Source organism: Pinus tabuliformis, chromosome 1_2 (genome assembly GCF_031772625.1).
Source record: "Pinus tabuliformis cultivar Carrire ecotype Pingquan chromosome 1_2, CPIR1, whole genome shotgun sequence".
Classification (NCBI taxonomy): domain Eukaryota; kingdom Viridiplantae; phylum Streptophyta; class Pinopsida; order Pinales; family Pinaceae; genus Pinus; species Pinus tabuliformis.
Genome location: NC_142298.1, coordinates 699035001 through 699052921, shown reverse-complemented (window position 1 = coordinate 699052921; position 17921 = coordinate 699035001).

The following is a 17921-nucleotide window of genomic DNA, read 5'->3' as shown; positions in this document are numbered from 1 at the left end:
TTCAATACAGAAGTGGCGGGTGGAACAGTTACCCCGGTAACCTGCTTAATGAATAGACAGCACAAGTTCCTCCACTTTAAACGTCTCGAGTGAAGTGAAAACCCCTGGAAAATCCAAAGTGAGTCTAGCCGACGTCTGCTCCAGGTACAGTGGGATCTTCCCTCTCCGTCACCTCGGTAGAATCCTAAAGATAATGGTCACTAAGGTGGTTACCAAACAACAACAAATACACCTGGGGGAACAATCTACACTCCGACAGCACGCAAGAGCAGAGTATCAAGCTCAATCCCCTTGCCGGCTCCTTGACAATAATCCAAGGTTTACCGACAAGTGACCCCTGGCTCCTCGACAATGATTAATCCGAGGTTTAACGTTTGTAATACGTGCGTGTCTGGCGTCATTCCCAACGAGGGAGGATTGATCCCCTCACTGGTTCGGACACGAGCTCGTGCTTCTCCTTTAAGAGGAGCTTTCCCAGAGTATAAATGAAACAGCTGGATTTAATCTATCACAAGATAAGCTATTTGTTTGGTTTTGTTGTCTTGGAGAGTTAATTACTCTCCTATTCCAAGACACTAGCCTGATCTATATTGGTGTTTCAGAGCCCTAGTAAATAAAAAGTTACTAAGTTGATTTTACTTTAAGCGTTAATTTTATGGCTTTTCTTTAAGACAAAAGGTAGTGGAGATGAAACTGGTGATGTGTAGACTCGACTCTCAACCACTACAAATATGCACCTAAGATGATTTACACTACTTTCCTTTTTCAATGAAACTCCTAGCTAAGAGAGTTGAGAGAATGCAAATTTTATAGAAAACAACTTTCTTGGCAAAGACAATCAAAGAAACAATTCTTTTTATCTTTTCAAAGCACATAGCTCATGACCACTAATTATCTCACGAAATTTCCTTTCTCTTCAAAAGACTACAAATGCTACCAAAGCAAACTTTTTCCAAAAGAATTTTTGTATTTTTCCTATATTAATAAAGCATATAAAACTATTTATCAAAAATCAAATTTAACAAATCTAAGAAAATCAAAGCAAATTCACTCAAAAACAAATCAAAGGGAAATTTACCTAAAAGTAAAAGTAATGAGGACAAAAGCCTACAAAGTTAATTCCTGGATGTTTTACTCAGTCAAAATGTAACTAAGGATCAATCCATGCAGAATCATAAACTGATCAAAAAACAAAATCGAAATCTTTTTGTTCTTTTAAAAAAAATAAAAATTCAAAGTTCAATCAATAAACTTTTTCGAGATTCGCAAAGAGAAGACACAAAGGTAGGTCTCTCACAAGGGTGAATTCTATGACAGGCCTGACTCCTAAGAGGGTTGAACAAAACCAGGGAGATCCAAAGTTTGACAACCTCTAACGCCAAAGTCACTACAGGACCAGTTAAAAATCAAACCCTAAGGCAAAATCCCTATGAATTCCACCAAAACTCTCGATACTAACGGAACAAGATCAGGTGAAGATCTCTGATAGCAAACCAATGGATCTGGGCAGTAAAGACAAATTAAAAACAAAATCTAAAGAGCAAAAAGCAAAAAATTGCAATTTTCTCAAATTTGACAGGGGTACGCAGGTGACCTGTTTACACAGGTGCGGGTACGCTCTGTGCACACAGTTGTAGTGCGTACAAGTACGCACTGTGCTGAACTCAAAGCCTGCGTACTGCTGGCAAAGCTAAGAAAAATGAAAATCTAAATTAACCCTAAGCTAGCCCACCCAAACACACAGTCAGACAGCCAAAAATCAGAAAACAAGCGCTTTTTCTCAGACCAAAATATCAAATCAAAAAGAACTCAAACACATTCATGGAGTCCCCAGCGGAGTCGCCATTTTGTCACACGGAAAGAGTTGATAGTGCGGGACACAAAACCTCCCTAGAAGCCTAAGACTTTCTAGTGACAAACAAGACAAATAGGAGCAATCCTTCTCTAAATATGCATTTATACTATGAGAAATCAAGTGTTTTAGATCTTACCTGTAACCCAACGCTATTGTAGTAGTCCAGCTTCGTTGATCCGGATGAGCTCCTCCTTTTCTTCAAAACCTGCATTCACTAACAATCAAACGATTAAATAGCACCTGAATATCACATAAAATAAAACACATTTAACATATAGACCAAGGAGTATATGAAACAACTCATAAATCACAAATTGTTGAGAAGAATGGACTTATTTGTATTAAAAGTAACAAAAGAAACCATTACAACCTGAGCCTTGGTGTTGTGAAAGTTCCTCCCAGGGTCCACAAGAGTCCTCCTTTACTCTGATAAGCTCACCCACTTCCAAATACAACAAGTAAAGATGGTAATCTCTCCTCACAAGCTTATACAAGGAAGTCCTAATTCCAGCAGCATCTACCCTTAGGAATGTTCAGCTTTCAACCTCCCCTCCTTCTGGCCCAATGCCTGTATTTATAGTGCTCTAGAGGAAGTTAATCAGGTCCACCATCAATGGGATAAGCCCCTCTTTGGGTGGGTTAGCTCCCCTCTTGATGGGATAAGTTCCTCTTCTATAGGGATACATGAACCATCTGGAGGCGCTTCATACCCATCAAACAAGCTTCTAGAATGCTCTAGAAATGACCACAAGTAACTTTTTAAAGATGAAACTCGTGCCTTTTGACCTTTACAGGGGTACGCACCCACCCCTTTACATACAGAGCGTACAAGTACGCAGGTATTGTGAACTTGGGTTGCGTACACGCAGGTAAGGCTGAGAGAAACTGCGTACCCAGAGATAATTGACTTTAAATGACTTTTCTCTCTTTCTTTGAGTTTGACATGGAAAGCAGAGGCATGAGACTTGCCAAGGAGGATAGTATGATAGTGGATGGAGCCATACTAACTGCAAATAGTCATGGTGACATTTTTTAGTGTAACAGACATGCAAGACATCACTAAGACTTGGAAAACTGTGGGAAGACCAACCCTTCGACATCCTCGTGATGTACTCTATGGTGACATCCTTTTGAAAGTGAACTCTTGCCTCTATTGCATCAGGTACACTAATTTGGGTCCTTTTTCCAACTCGTCTGGTAACATGCGCATCATAGTCTTGAGTGCAGACATACCAACAACATACTCATGCATAGTGTCTGTGTTGATCTCCAACCCTGCGCTGGTGGCTATGTGCTTCAACTCGTCGAAGTACATGTCTAGCTCCAGTCAGACTTGGTTCTTTGTCTTCGCCTCGGTGAGTGTGCCAATAGACGGGATCGCATGCATGCGCACAATGACATCCATGCTCCTGAACACCTGTGCATGTGATCGACAACACTTCTCACCCTGTTTACTTTGTGCCAGCTGCTGGGATTGGTCTTTGACCTATATGGGTACAGTTTCATCAATATGTTCATGCTGTTCCTCATGTTGTACCTATCCCTGTTGCGCTTCCTTCTCTCCTTTGCGTAACTCCTATTCTTCCCTAAGTTGCCGATTTAAATCCTGCAACTCCTTCTTTGTTTCCTCCATCCTCTATTTCTTTCTTTTCCTTTGTGTGATCCTCTTCTCGCATTGTCACCTCTTAGCCTCAATCTCCAAACTTTATTTCATCACATGTGGATCTTCTTTGAACTTGTAGCTTTGCTCCACCTCTGTGATGTCAACAACCTTCCTCTTGCCTTGGTCATGCGAAGGTGTAATACCCTCTGTTGTTGTTGATGGTGCTTCCCTTTACGATGTTGCTGCCATTTCATCTTGATATCCTTGTCTGTGAACAACTTGGTGTCTTCATAGATAGGAAAGCTCATAGACACTCGCTCAACTACATCTATAGTTGCGCTCTCAACGATATCCTTTGACCCTGCTCTCTTGGAGGCTATGGTACCTTTACTGTTGAGAGGTAGATGAACACCTGTGATAACTAGAGACATAGCAACACTCATGGAAAGCAATATTTCAGTTTAAAACAAAACAAATTTGAGCACTGACATGCAACATGCTTGTGTGACTGAATATGAATATTGCATAACTTTCAATGGAGGCTAGGAGACTGACTGCCAAAACTGCGCAAGGCACAACCTAGGCTATTAGGAGGCTGACTAACTACTGGAACTGCACAATGGACAGTCCATCCTGGCCTATTGAGGATTGAAACTGTAGAATGCGTAGTTTTAGTCAACAATGACATGCAAACTAGCAACCTACATTGGAGAGTTTCTGGGGCCAGCAAGGCACTGCCTCCCATAATTGCGTAATCCAAGCCTAGAGGCTAGTGCTGGCCTAGGTTTACATAGTTTCTAGAGGGAAGGTAGAGCCTTCACTTCCAGAAATGTGCATTGCTAGCCAAGTAAGGCAAGGTCCAGGCCAAGGAAGCCCAAACCCATTGCCAAGAAACTAAAAACATGAGAGGTGTGAATTCATGATGAAACTGAGTGCAAACAAGAGTGAATATTCATGCATGCAATCAGTGGGTGTAGGATTCTAAAAATGGGAAAACAAGCATGTGTGTGAAGTGAGTCACCGCAACAGTGACTGTTAGTGCAGAAATAGTGTCATGCATGCGACAATAGTTAGATGCAGTGAAAAACTGAAATAGTGCTTCTACAAACTAACATGCATCAAAATGACAATAAGCGTTCTTTGAAACCATGCAAATAACACTCACACAAATTGAAATACCTAAAGCAACAAAAAGGCAGCAAAATACATGAAAAGCATACTTACCCGGAAAACACTGAATTGAATGTGCCGAAGACTCCTAGATGCGATGTGGGATGTCAAAGCTCCAAGATCAATGTGAGGAATGAGCTCTGCAATGTCGAATGAATGAGTTTTGATAATATCGAGGTTATGACATGCATGACACAAATCTAGGAAAAAGAGACACTTGGCTAGAGCTTTCTAAAATGGCTATTGCATGTATCCTCTAGCTGCTAAAAATGGATCCCTAAAATCTAGCAATGCTCTTTGCTTTTTTCTTTTTCGGGAAAAAAATCCCATGCATGCAAATCAATATTGCTCATTCCTGGAGGGAAATGATCAACCTAGGAGCACATGCAACAGTCTGCAAGCCTAAGGATGAGATTTGTGCAGTTTATGGGCTGAGGAAGTCTGGCTATCTCTCATGCATTGCACAATTTCTAGACTGAAGCCTTGGTTGTCAGTCAGAATTGCACAATTTTTGAGCTGAAGCCTAGTGTTGGGCTGAATTGTGCATTTTCCATAGGAAAGGCTGCCTAGTTGCATTACACATTTCTGGAGCCCAGCAGACATCCCAGCTAGATTGTGTAGTTTCTGGAGGGAAGGTTGGTTCCCCCCCAGAATTGCACAATTTTCAAGGTGAGCATCTCAACCAGAAAATGACTAAGTCTAAAACATCAGCCTAAGGGTGGGAGGTAGACAAATTAAGCAACACAGGCCAGTAAGCCATGAAACTTAGTTGAAGCCTATGTACTTGGAAAGTGAAAGACATGTTGTTAGGGATGGTTGGTAGGGAGGCTCCAATATGAAGTTAAGGAAAAATTTTGGGGGGTGGTTGTAGCTGCTACAACACTTGGTGACACACTGGTAGAACTCCAACTCTCTGAATGGACCTTGTTCAGTGAAAAATAAGTCTAACTTCTTCAGAAGTATTGTTCGATTCTCAGATCATCTTGATTTCCACACTAGCTTGGTTGAAAGATGTAGCACCTAACATGCTCTTGGTCAGTTGACACACATTCCAAGCCAAGTCAACACAGTTGTTTCGATTGGGGATGAGGGGTATATTGGTGCACAAGCAATATGATAGTTAGATTTAAATTTCATCTCTTGTGTTGCTCCATTGCCAGCAAGCCTAGACAGTACTACGGCAGATTCACGTAGGAACACAAGCATAACTCTGCTACCAGTGAGCCTGATTAGTACCTTGATGGAGTTACTTGCATCACCTCTCTGTGCAAGAAGCCTTTCTCTTCTTTAGCCTTATTCATTTTTTCAAAATTTTTCTTTTTTTTTTCATTTTTTCAAGAACTGTGCATAGAACTTATTCATTTCAAAGGAAGAAGAGGGATCCCTACATATTGAGAGCAGAAGAGGTTGTTCCTTCAGAGAATTATTTTGTATATACCTTTAACATACTTGTTAAGGTTTTCCCCCTCACCTTACTCTACTTGACTGAGCTAACAAGGGTTAACCCAAAACAATCGACTAGAGTAGGTGATACTAGTTAGCATGCAAGCGTTTTGTTTTCATCAAGATTCACTTCAAATAGAACATATTTTCCATTGGTGTATCATGGACTGAAGACAACAATTTCTTCATACAGAGACAGGACGATAGATAACCAAGTATTGATAACTGCACAAGTCCTTTTGTACTTTACCCAGCTTGTTTCAAGAGTCACACACGATTCATGTGAAACTAACCAATGAACATAAACAAGCATACAAATAAATAGAAAAACAAAGAGTAGAAGCAAATATGCGAAAGAAAAGCAAGTAAGAAAGCAAGCAAACAAACAAGAAATCAAACATGCATGCAAGCAAGGATAAGTCCATGGGTCTGCTTACGTGAAGTGATACTTCCAATGCAACCATCGGCACATTGGTTGACCCATGTTGGTGAAGGCATAGCTCACGAATAGCACAATTGCATGAACCAGGAAACATGAAAGATATAATCCTGAAGACAAATACACTCTAGTTTTAAATGCATCCACACAAAATAAATGAGTGAAAGTGCATGACATGCACCCCGTGGACTTTCGATGGTGTTGTGCTACATTTCTTATAGATGTTAATCATATGCATTCTCTTGAATGTGACATGCAATAAACGTGATAAAGGTAGACCACTTACTTCTCCCAAGTGTGCTTGCTATGTAAGATTCCTCCAATGCAAGAGCGATTGGATCATGTGATTCAAGTGGAGGAAGCAAAATCTGGGTGTTTGGTTGATCTTCAATTTGAAGTACAGAGTGGTGAGGAGGCTTTCGTGTTTTAAAAATTTCTTGATTGGAAGTGAAACCAACCTCAAGGCAGCGAGGGCCTGACATAACCATCAGCTTAGGCTAAAGTGCCTTGACAGCTTGTGGGGTTTCGACTTTGTCAACAGCTATATCATCGGAGACCAGTGGCTTATACAGATTAATCGTGAGTCAATCAACTTCGTGATTAAATGAAGAAGTATAGAGATCATGATATCCACGATTAGAAAATTTGGGATGTTCATCAACATCCTCATGATTTGATGAATTGTGCAGAGGGGTAGATGAGAAGCAAGGATGTTCACCCTCTGTGTTTTCAAAAATTTTAGATGACAAATTGGATGGATTTTCAGAGGAAGATGTGTCCTCTCCACAATGTAATGAAAGACCGACATTCGATGTGTCCTATGAAAGATCGAAAGTAGAAACATCTGGAAATGAGTTTTCACAGGGGAAATCAATAGTGGTAGAATCATAAGGGATATTAGGATAAGTGGATGAGGTGTGGATGGAAGGGCATCATCCTTCACCACTGGTTCTTCTTTATATCCCCACACACACTCATCATGAAAAATAGTGCAGGTTGGTTGCACAACACCAACTCCATCGACAACTTGATCCTCATTCACAACAAGTTTGGAGTCTGGAACGAAAGAACACAAGGCAGTACAATCTGAAGGATGAATGGAATGTGGGGATGGAGGTTGAGGGAACGAATCCACATGATAACCAACAGGCTTGCAAGCTAAATTTGTGCATATATCAAGAGCAGGTGGGGTGGGAGGATGTGATATTTCAACTGATGTTTGTGCATGTTCTCCCACATCACTCTGCGGTGGTGGAATTGTTTGATGAGGTGAAGGTGGACAATCACTTGTGATAGAAATTGTGCCTACCTGTGATTTGACGGCTCCATCATTGAAGTATGTTGAGCTGGGGTTCGAATGATTTCAAGAATTGCGTATTTTCAGATATGTAAAGAAGATACTCAAATATTCCATCGAGAAATTACCAATCAATTTGTTATGAAACTAGCTCACAAAAAGATAAAAAAGATAGATCAACGCCTTAGAAATAAGCCTCTTCGAGGGGACAACCTCCTTTACATTACACAAATTAACAATTCTTAGATGATTAAAATGACAAAACCTCCTTTCTATATATAGGAGTCTAAGGGGTCACAATATAACCAAATCTGACCTAAAAATAATAATATAAATGCACAAAAATAATAATAGTGGGATTCTATGGGGCACAATAATAACAATATGGGGACAATAGGGGCACAACAATAACAATAAGGGATACAACACCAATAGTAATGGGGGAATCACTGGTATTATAGTGACCTAACATGCCCCTCTCCTTCAAATAAAGTGTTTTCCTCAATGCTTTAGTAGTTCTGGATGCTTCTGTATAAAATTCTCATCCTCCCATGTGGAATCTTCAACGGGTAAGTTCTTCCACTTGATGAGATAATTTGAAATTGATCGATTTTGTAGCTGTCAAGTTCTTGTTTCTTTGACTACTTCAGGTTCCAATATGATTTTTCCTTCCTCATCAATTTCTAGCAATATTATTTGAACTGGAATCTTGTCACCTATAACCTTCTTTAAGCATGAGACATGGAAAATTGGGCGCACTCGGGAAGCTGCAGGGAGCTCCAATTTGTATGCCATAGTACCTATCTTTTGCAACATCTTGTACGGACCATAATACTTTGGTGATAATTTATTATTCTTCTTAGATTACTTGAGGGACATTTGTTTATATGGTTGTAACTGTAGGAATACCCAATGACCTACGTCAAAACTTCTTTTGCTGCAATGTTGATTTGCCCGCTGTTTCATTCAATTCTGTGCCAAGGTGAGGTTATCCTTTAAGAGTTGGAGAACTTGTTGCTGATGCTCGATGTGATATTCCATTGCTTGAACCTTAGAATTTTCTCTTAAATATGATGTGATGGATGGTGGATGATATCCATAAAGTGCCATAAATGGGGTCATTTTTGTTGCAGTATGGAAGGAAGTGTTATACCACCATTCAGCCAGAGGCAACCATTTAACCCAGTGTGTCTATTTATCATATACAAAGCAACGAAGATATCCTTCCAAACATTTGTTTACTATCTCAGTTTTCCCATCAGATTGAGGATGATAAGATGAGCTATGAGTTAACTAAGTACCAAGACAAGAAAATAATTCTGTCAAAAATTTGCAGTGAAAATGGGATCTCTGTCACTTACAATAATCTTTGGATTTCCATGTAGCTTTTGAATTGTTTCCATAAATGCAATAGAAATTTTACTCACTTTAAATGGATGGATAATGCACAAAAGTGTCCATACTTGGTAAGTCTATCAACTACCACCATGATAACACTCTTTTCTTCAGACTTGGGTAAACCTGTGATAAAATCCATTGAAACCTCCTCCCAATGTTTCCTTGGAATGGATAAAGGTTGTAATAGTCCTGGCATCTTAATTGTTTCATCATTGTTTTGTTGGAAAACCAAACATTCCGCCACAAACTTTTGAATATCCGATTTGAGGCCATCCCAAAAAAAATCCTTCTTAAACTTGTGGTAGGTTTTTAGAAATCCTAAGTGCCCTCTTAAGGGAGAGGTGTGCAATTCCCTAAGAATATTTTGTTTGAGTTGTGAATTCTTACATAGGTATAACTGATCCTTGTACCATAACGAATCATTTTTCCAGCTAAATGTATCATATGTACTAGGATCTTGTTGTATCTTTTGAATGAATGCCCACACTTCCTTGTCATTCTTCCATTCATCCCTTGCTTCGTTTATCCAATCTGGTTGGTTAATAGAAATGGCACAAAGAAATGCTTCCACATCCTCATCCTTTGTTGAGAGTGCATCTACCACAACATTTTGCTTCCCTTTTTTGTAGATGATTTCAAAGTCATAACCCAACATCTTTGTGACCCATTTTTGTTGCTCTTTTGAAGATAATATTTGTTCTAAAAAGTATTTAAGACTATCATGATCTATTTTTACCTTGAAGTGTCTTCCCATTAGATAGGGTCACCATTTCTTAAGTGCATGTAGTATTTCCAACATTTCCTTCTCATAATTTCTTTCTGTAAATACTTTCCTTTGATTGGATGACTTTCGAAAGCAATGAGTCTTTCTTCTTGCATTAAAATGACACCAATTCCATTTCTTGAGGCATCACATTCCATAATAAAGGTTTTTGTGAAGTCTGGTGTAGCTAAGACTGGTGCTTGGCACATTTCCTCTTTATGATATTCAAAGGCCTTCGTTTCTTCTGCAGTCCATGAAAACACATCTTTCTTCAATAATTTTGTTAGTGGTGCTCCTATTCTCCCATAATTCTTAACAAACTTGTGATAATACCCTGTCAACCCGAGAAATCCTCGTAGATGCTTTATGAATGTGGGGATTTTCCATTCCTTATTGGTTTTAATTTTGCTAGGGTCTACCTTAACACCTTTATGAGATACGATATGACCCAGATATTCCACCTCTTGTACTCCAAAGAAACATTTGGAGATTTTTCATATAATTGTTTCTCCTCTAATAGTTTGAGCACCATGTCAACACGTTGGACATGATCCTTCCAAGACTTGTTGTAGATTAGTATATCATCAAAAAATAGTAACACAAATTTTCTAAGGATGGGTTTCAAAATGGAATTCATCAAACCTTGAAATGTAGAAGGTGCATTAGTAAGGCCAAAAGGCATGACCAAAAATTCATAATGACCCTCATGAGTTCTAAATGTTGTTTTTGGAATGTCTTCAGTCTTCATTCTGATTTGATGATATCCTGAACGAAGATCCAACTTGGTGAAGTAAATTGATCCATGCAATTCATCCAATAATTCATCAATGACAGGAATGGAAATTTATCTTTAATAGTAAGCTTGTTCAGCTCCCTATAATTTGGACACATGTGCCATGATCCATCCTTCTTGTGAACCAATACTACTAGAGCAGAGAAAGAACTTTGACTACGTTGAATTATACCATCCTCTAGCATTTCTGCAATCATACATTCAATTTCTCTCTTTTGGACATAGGGATATCTATAAGGCCTGATGTTTGGAGGAACACTTCATGGAATCAAATTAATGGCATGATCATGATCGCGAATAGGTGGGAGGCCTTTGGGATTCTCAAATACCTTGGAATTATTATCCAAGGCTTTTTGGAGATCTGGATAAATGGATGATTTCGATGTGGAAACCTCTAGTGAACATAATTGTGCAATTATGCCTCGTTGTTCTTTCTTTAGAAGCTTTGTCATTCCGTTAGAGCTGATTATCTTTCTTAGTTTCCCTGAAATACCCCTTAATTCAAATTCCTTTCCTTCTGAAGAGAATTTCATGAAAATTTATTGAAAATTAAAAGCTATTGTACCCAAGGATTGTAGCCATTGGACTCCTAGTACAACATCAACACCACCCATTGGAATGGAAAGCATTGGGTTATTCAATACATATTCTCCCATGGATAGCTTGATATTATGGAACTTTCCTGAGCAATTTATGGTTCCTCCACTTGCAACCATCACTTGACACTTTGGTGTTGGATATAAGAAGCAATTCAATTCCTTGGCTATCTTACAATGAATAAAATTATTGGTACTTCCCGAATCAATCAACATTATTACCTTTTTCTTCTTGATATGCCCTTCTATCTTGATAGTTTGAGGAGTGGTAATTCCAGCCATTGCATTACAAGATATGGTCAGATTCATTTCTTCTTTTTCTAGGGTTTTTTTCCTGTTGTATATCCTCTTCTTTTGACATTTCTTGTTCTTTTCTTCCTCCTCTTCACAATCTATGTAAAATAATTTCTTCTCAACACACTTATGACCTTTAGTGTATTTGCTATCACAATTGTAACAGATCCCTTTCGCTCTTTTTTCTTCCAATTGTTTTGGTGTCAACCTTGTAGGTTGTGGATGGCTAGGGGAAGCAACACTTCCATCTTTATGATTGTGAGTGGTAGGCTTCCTTGTTGCCATAATTTTGCTTTCCTTTTTTCTTGCCAACCTGAATGCCTTCTCCAATGAATCTGGTTCCCAAAGGTGAACCTCATGTTGGATGTTATCTTTTAAAGTACTTATGAACACATCAATCCTATGCTCCTCTGGAATATCGTTTACCCTTATATTCAATTCTTGGAAGTCCTCAATGTGCTCCACCATTGAACCCTTTTGTTTGAGATTTATCAATTGGCTAAAAAAAGTGTTGTTTTTTGTATCGTCATAATGTGTTAACATTTCATCCATAAAAATAGCCGAAGTGACAATTTGTTTACGAGAGCAAAGCCATCGATATCATACAAACTGATTTGGTTCCAAATATAAAGTTGCAATGTGTACCTTTTGTGTGTTTTGCACATTATGGAGATTGAAATTTGCTCCATCTATAGTATCCATGTTCCAGGATCCTTGCCATCAAACTTCCTCATATCAATATTTGGAACATGGTGGTTCTTCGATCCAATGTTAGAGTCTATGAAATCATGATTAACATTTATTTTGTTCTCATCATGAGTTTCCTTTACTACCCTTTCGCCATTAGTAAGCATTTCTTGTAGAAACTTTGTTAAAATTTTCTTCAAATCTTCCATGCCTTTCTCTAAATCATCCATCTTAGCTTCCATGCCATCCATCTTAGCTTCCACACCATCCATCTTAGCTTCCATGCCGTCCATCTTAGCTTCCACATAATTCATCTTAACTTCTACACATTTCTTTAAACCATCCATCTTATCTTCCATGCCATACTTCTTAGCTTCTATGTCTTTCTTTAAACCATCCATCTTAGCTTCTGTTACTTTTTGTGCGAGTGAAATTTGTTGCACTTGGTCTCATAATTTTGATATATCATGTTGCATTCCTTCCTCTTCTTCATGAATCATGCTAGAGCTTTCATGTTTCTTACTAGGTGTTTCCATTTTGTTTCTTTGGGGCATCAATTACTGATAATAGTGCTTCAATATGCCCTTTGAATTCCTTCAAAATAATTTTTCAAACCAAGCTTATGCAAAAAAAATTTAAAAACTACACACGTTTTTTCACTTTGTAGGAGCTTGATATTGAATCTGATGTATCTCTATAATTGTATATTGCCAAGGTCTAAAATTTCTTCCTGTGGTAACACTTCAAGTAATATTTCTAACCCCGCAAGTCTAATCAATATTGGATTCTCCAATGAAGATTTATGCCAAATCTCCCACGATGACCTGAGTATAGACTGGTTCAGTAGAGCTAACTTGTATGATGTGCTGCGGGTGATTGTTTCAACCTTAGGTTCTAAAAATGATACCCTAAAAAACTACATTTTGTCCTCTTTCTGTAACTTCTGATGAAAATTCAATCTAATGCTCACAATGAAAGTTATGATGATTTTCCCAAGGGGACCTGTTTGGAATGTAATTCAGGGGTCTGCAAAAACCCTAACTTCCTGAGATTATATCTCTCAAAATGTAGTACGACAAGATCTGAAATTCGAGCCCGAAGTTCAGAAATTTTTTGTCTCAAATGGGTCTTTTTTTAGCTTCTGAAACGTCGCAGAAAACAATTTATAGTGAAAATTCCACGATGACCTGTTTGGAGTAGCGAAACCCTAGAATCCAAAGCTCTGATACCAAATGTTATGAAACCAGCTCACAAAAAGATAGAAAAGATAGATCAACACCTTAGAAATAAGCCTCTTCGAGGGGGAAACCTCCTTTACATTACACAAATGAACAATTCTTAGATGATTCAAATGACAAAACGTCATTTCTATATATAGGAGTCTAAGGGGTCACAATATAACCAAAGCCGACCTAACAATAATAATATAAAGGCACAAAAATAATAATAGTGGGATTCTATGGGGCATAATAATAACAATATGGGGACAATAGGGGCACACCAATAACAATAAGGGATACAAAGACAATAGTAATGGGGGAATCACTGGTATTATAGGGACTTAACACAATTTCATCTTCAGGAAACTGATATGCAAGATTAGAAAAGCATGTGTGAAACTGTTCAATGGATTCATCAGGTTCTTTCCATAATTTCAAAATTTCTTTATTGAGTGCTTTACAGTCAAAGTGATTGAAAACACAATCTATCTTTGTGACTAGATGAGAAAGAGAATGAATAGATTTTTCGGGCAGTGTGGCACACCAATGCATTGGGTTCCCTCGAAGCATGTAGGCGAACAATGCGTAGGTCATGTAATCTTCCAAGATTTCAAGTCTTTCACATGAGCCCACAATGCCGACCGCATGCCTAACCAAGGCTACTTGGCCTCCACCATGATATGTTTTATGTGACAAGTTATCCCAAAGCTCTTCCGAGACTTCAAATTCGTTTCCATAAGACATACACTCTGGAAGAGAAACTTTGTAGTTATTCATGATAGGTATGCGGAGATTCAAATAGATATGAGGACTCATCTTCTCATCTAGCCCTCCTTCTAGCATCAAAATGTGGGTAGTGCTAAACCTGCCAACATGTCAGGGGATCTCCCCACTAAAGATTCCCAACTAAACCTCAAACTGTTTGGTGTAGGAGTCCCAGTAGTGAGTATTATGGTATCGCCTTAACCGCGGTTGTGCGCAGAGGTAAGTAAGATGTCCTTGTTGGTAGTAAGGGTGTGACCAGTGCAACAAGCCAAGGAAGGTGCATGTAGGGTTCTAACACATGGAATGGGAAATGAGTGTGCCCCTTAGAAACCTATGGAAACACACAGCTTGAAAGGGAACACATGAGAAAAGATACAACACAAGCTAGAAGGCAGATTAACCAATGATCCAAAGTGGTGGTTAGACCAACAACACATCTCAGTAAGATTCATACAAATATATATAAAAAAAGTCCATACATACATGTGTAAGCAAACAACTACATATATCATTAGAGTAACCAAGACATATGAACTACGATAACAACATATGCATGAAACATGTTGGCTCTATTATATTATGAAAGTGAAAGTTCCAATCATACATACAACCATGACCAGCCACTAGTCCTGGCAACGGAACATTACAATCATTGTTGCCTGCTCCTCCAAGAGATATACTAGCTCTACACTATGGAGAATCCAAGGCACGTTACAATATACTCAAAGCTTTCTCTAAGATATACCCATAGGAAGCTTGGCTCCCAAAAGGCTGTACAATGAGTTATGAGGTTCTATAAAGAGGAAAGGGTGGGGTGACCTATGACATTCCCCTTTGTGACTCTTCACCTACCCTCATGACTCTTCAACTACCACATGACTGTTACATTCTACTATCAACACTTGTTCTTTCACTTTCACAAGATGTTACATTACAATCTGTACATGTACCCATGTGAGACAAAATAGGCTTGCGTAAGCCATGCAAGACATAACTAAGACTCGGACAGTTGTGGGAAGACCAACTCTTTGACATCCTCACGATGATCAATTGTGGAAAACTAATGCCAAGCTTGGTAGTTCGTTTATGGTGTCTGTGTACTCTGTGCTGACATCCTTTTGAAAGCGAACTCTTGCCTTTGTTGAATCCAGGTACATTGATTTGTCACCTCTTTCCAACTCATCTGATAACATGTGCATCATAGTCTTGAGTGTAGCCAAACCAGCAACATACTCATGCATAGTGTCTGCACTGATCTCCATGTCTACATTGGTGGCTATGCGCATCAACTTTTTGAAGTACATCCCCAACTCCAGTCAGACTTGGTTCTTTGTCTTCACCTTGGTGAGTGTGCCAATAGATGGGATCGCATGCGTGTGCACAATGACATCCATGCTCCTAAACACCCATGCATGTGATCGACAACACTTCTCACCATGTCTACTCTATGCTAGCTGCTACGATGCGTCTTTAACCTGTATTGGCATAGTTTTATCAATCTCTACATGTTGCACCTCCTGCTATACCTGTCCCTTTTGTGCTTCCTTCTCTCCTCTGTGCAACTCTTGTTCTTCACTGAGTTGTCGCTTCAACTCCTGCAACTACTTCTTTGTTTCCTCGATCCTTTGTTTCCTTCTTTGCCTTTACATGATCCTCTTGTCACGATGTCACCTCTTAGCCTCAATCTCCAAAGCTTCTTTCATCACAAGTGGATCTGCTTTGAACTTGCAGCTTTTCTCTGCCTCTCTGCTGTCAACAACCTTCCTCTTTCCTTGGTCATGCACAGGTGTGCTACCCTCTATTGTTCTTGATGGTGTTTCTTTCTACGATGTTTCTACCATTTCATCTCGATATCCTTGTCTATGAACAACTTGGTGTCATCATAGATAGGGAAGCTCATAGATACTCGCTCAACTACATCTCTAGTTGCACTCTCAATGGTGTCCTTTGACCCTACTCTCTTGGAGGCCATTGTACCTGTAGCGCTGAGAGGAGGACGAACACCTGCGATACCTGGAGACATAGAAACACTCATGGAAAGAAATCTATCAGTTGAAAACCAAAACAAATTTAAGGACTGACATGCAACATACCTGTGTGATTGACTGTGAAGATTGCACAATTTTCACTAGGAGGCTGGGAGGCTGACTGCCAAAACTATGCAAGGCACAGTCCAGGATGTCAAGAGGTTGACTAACTACTAGAAATTTTCAATGCATAGTCTAGCCTGGCCTGTTGAGGAATGAAATTGTGGAATACACAGTTTCAGTCAGCAATGACATGCAAATCGGCAAACTACATTGCGCATTTTCTGGGGCTAGCAAGGCATTTCCTCCTAGAATTATGCAATGCAAGCCTAGAGGCTAGTGCTAGGCTAGGTTTATGTGGTTTCTGGAGGGAAGGTAGAGCCTTCACTTCCAGAAATGTGCATTTATCACTAGGTGTTGACGGTGCTAGACCCGCCAACATTAAGGGGATCACCCCGGTATGAAGTCCCAACTAGGCCTTACACTATTTGGTGTAGTAGTCCCATCCGGTATGATGGCTTGGTTTCCATTATCTTAAATGTTTTCCTTAGCTCTTTCTTGTCAACACAGGAGAGTGTTCTTCTTTGTATTCAAGTAGTGAGGTTCACATGCCTGGTGATTACTAGTGTTACTTGTGTCAAGGTTCTTTCACAGGAGAGAGGAAGGGTGAGAGTGAGTCCCAAGTCGGATGTGAGGAAACCCAACTCTATTAGGACACACAACACAACAGGACATGCATAACTTCCGGAGGAGGAATCCACATGGATGCAGTAGTCACAACACAACAGGACATGCACAACTTCCGGAGGAGGAATCCACATGGATGCAGTAGTCACAACACAACAAGGAAAGATAACACGTACAACACTTACTGGAAATTCGCGCGAGTGCGACAATCATTATAGCAAGTTTACATGAAAGATTTTGTCTCATGTAGGGGAGGCGACCAACATGGGAAGGAAAAATTTAACAACTTATACAACATATTTTCATTAGTATATATGTATTAGAATAGTTGAATGAATCCAAGTGTTAAACATAGGTTATAGCAATATCCATTACAAATGTTCAAGACGAATCTGATAAACAGTTACAACACGTGTGTGAAAACATGTTATCCTATTAGCAAGCTTCTGAATTAAGCGAAAGTTCCAAGACACATTGATACACCATACATCACTAACCCCATGGGTGGGGTGTTAGAGCCACTACTTACTCCTCAATGAAAATATTAAAAACTCTCAAGGCTATGTGGGAGGAGCCAAGGTGAAACGTCTTTTGCATGTAAAAATGAGGGGGTATTTATAGCCAAGGGTGAAACTGACCCTTGTGGTTGTTCGAATTCCCCCATGACTGTTTGACTTCCATTACCTTTCAACTTTACATGACTCTTCATATGAAAAGTGGGTCTCTTGGACTTCCACATTACATTACATTGATTGATAGTATGGACAACAATAGAGATGTGGACAACATGACTCATGACAAGACTCGACATGACAATGATAGTACATCTGTGCTGCTGCTGGTGTGCATGTCAAGATGTAGTGTTGCTGGGTGATGCATGTCCT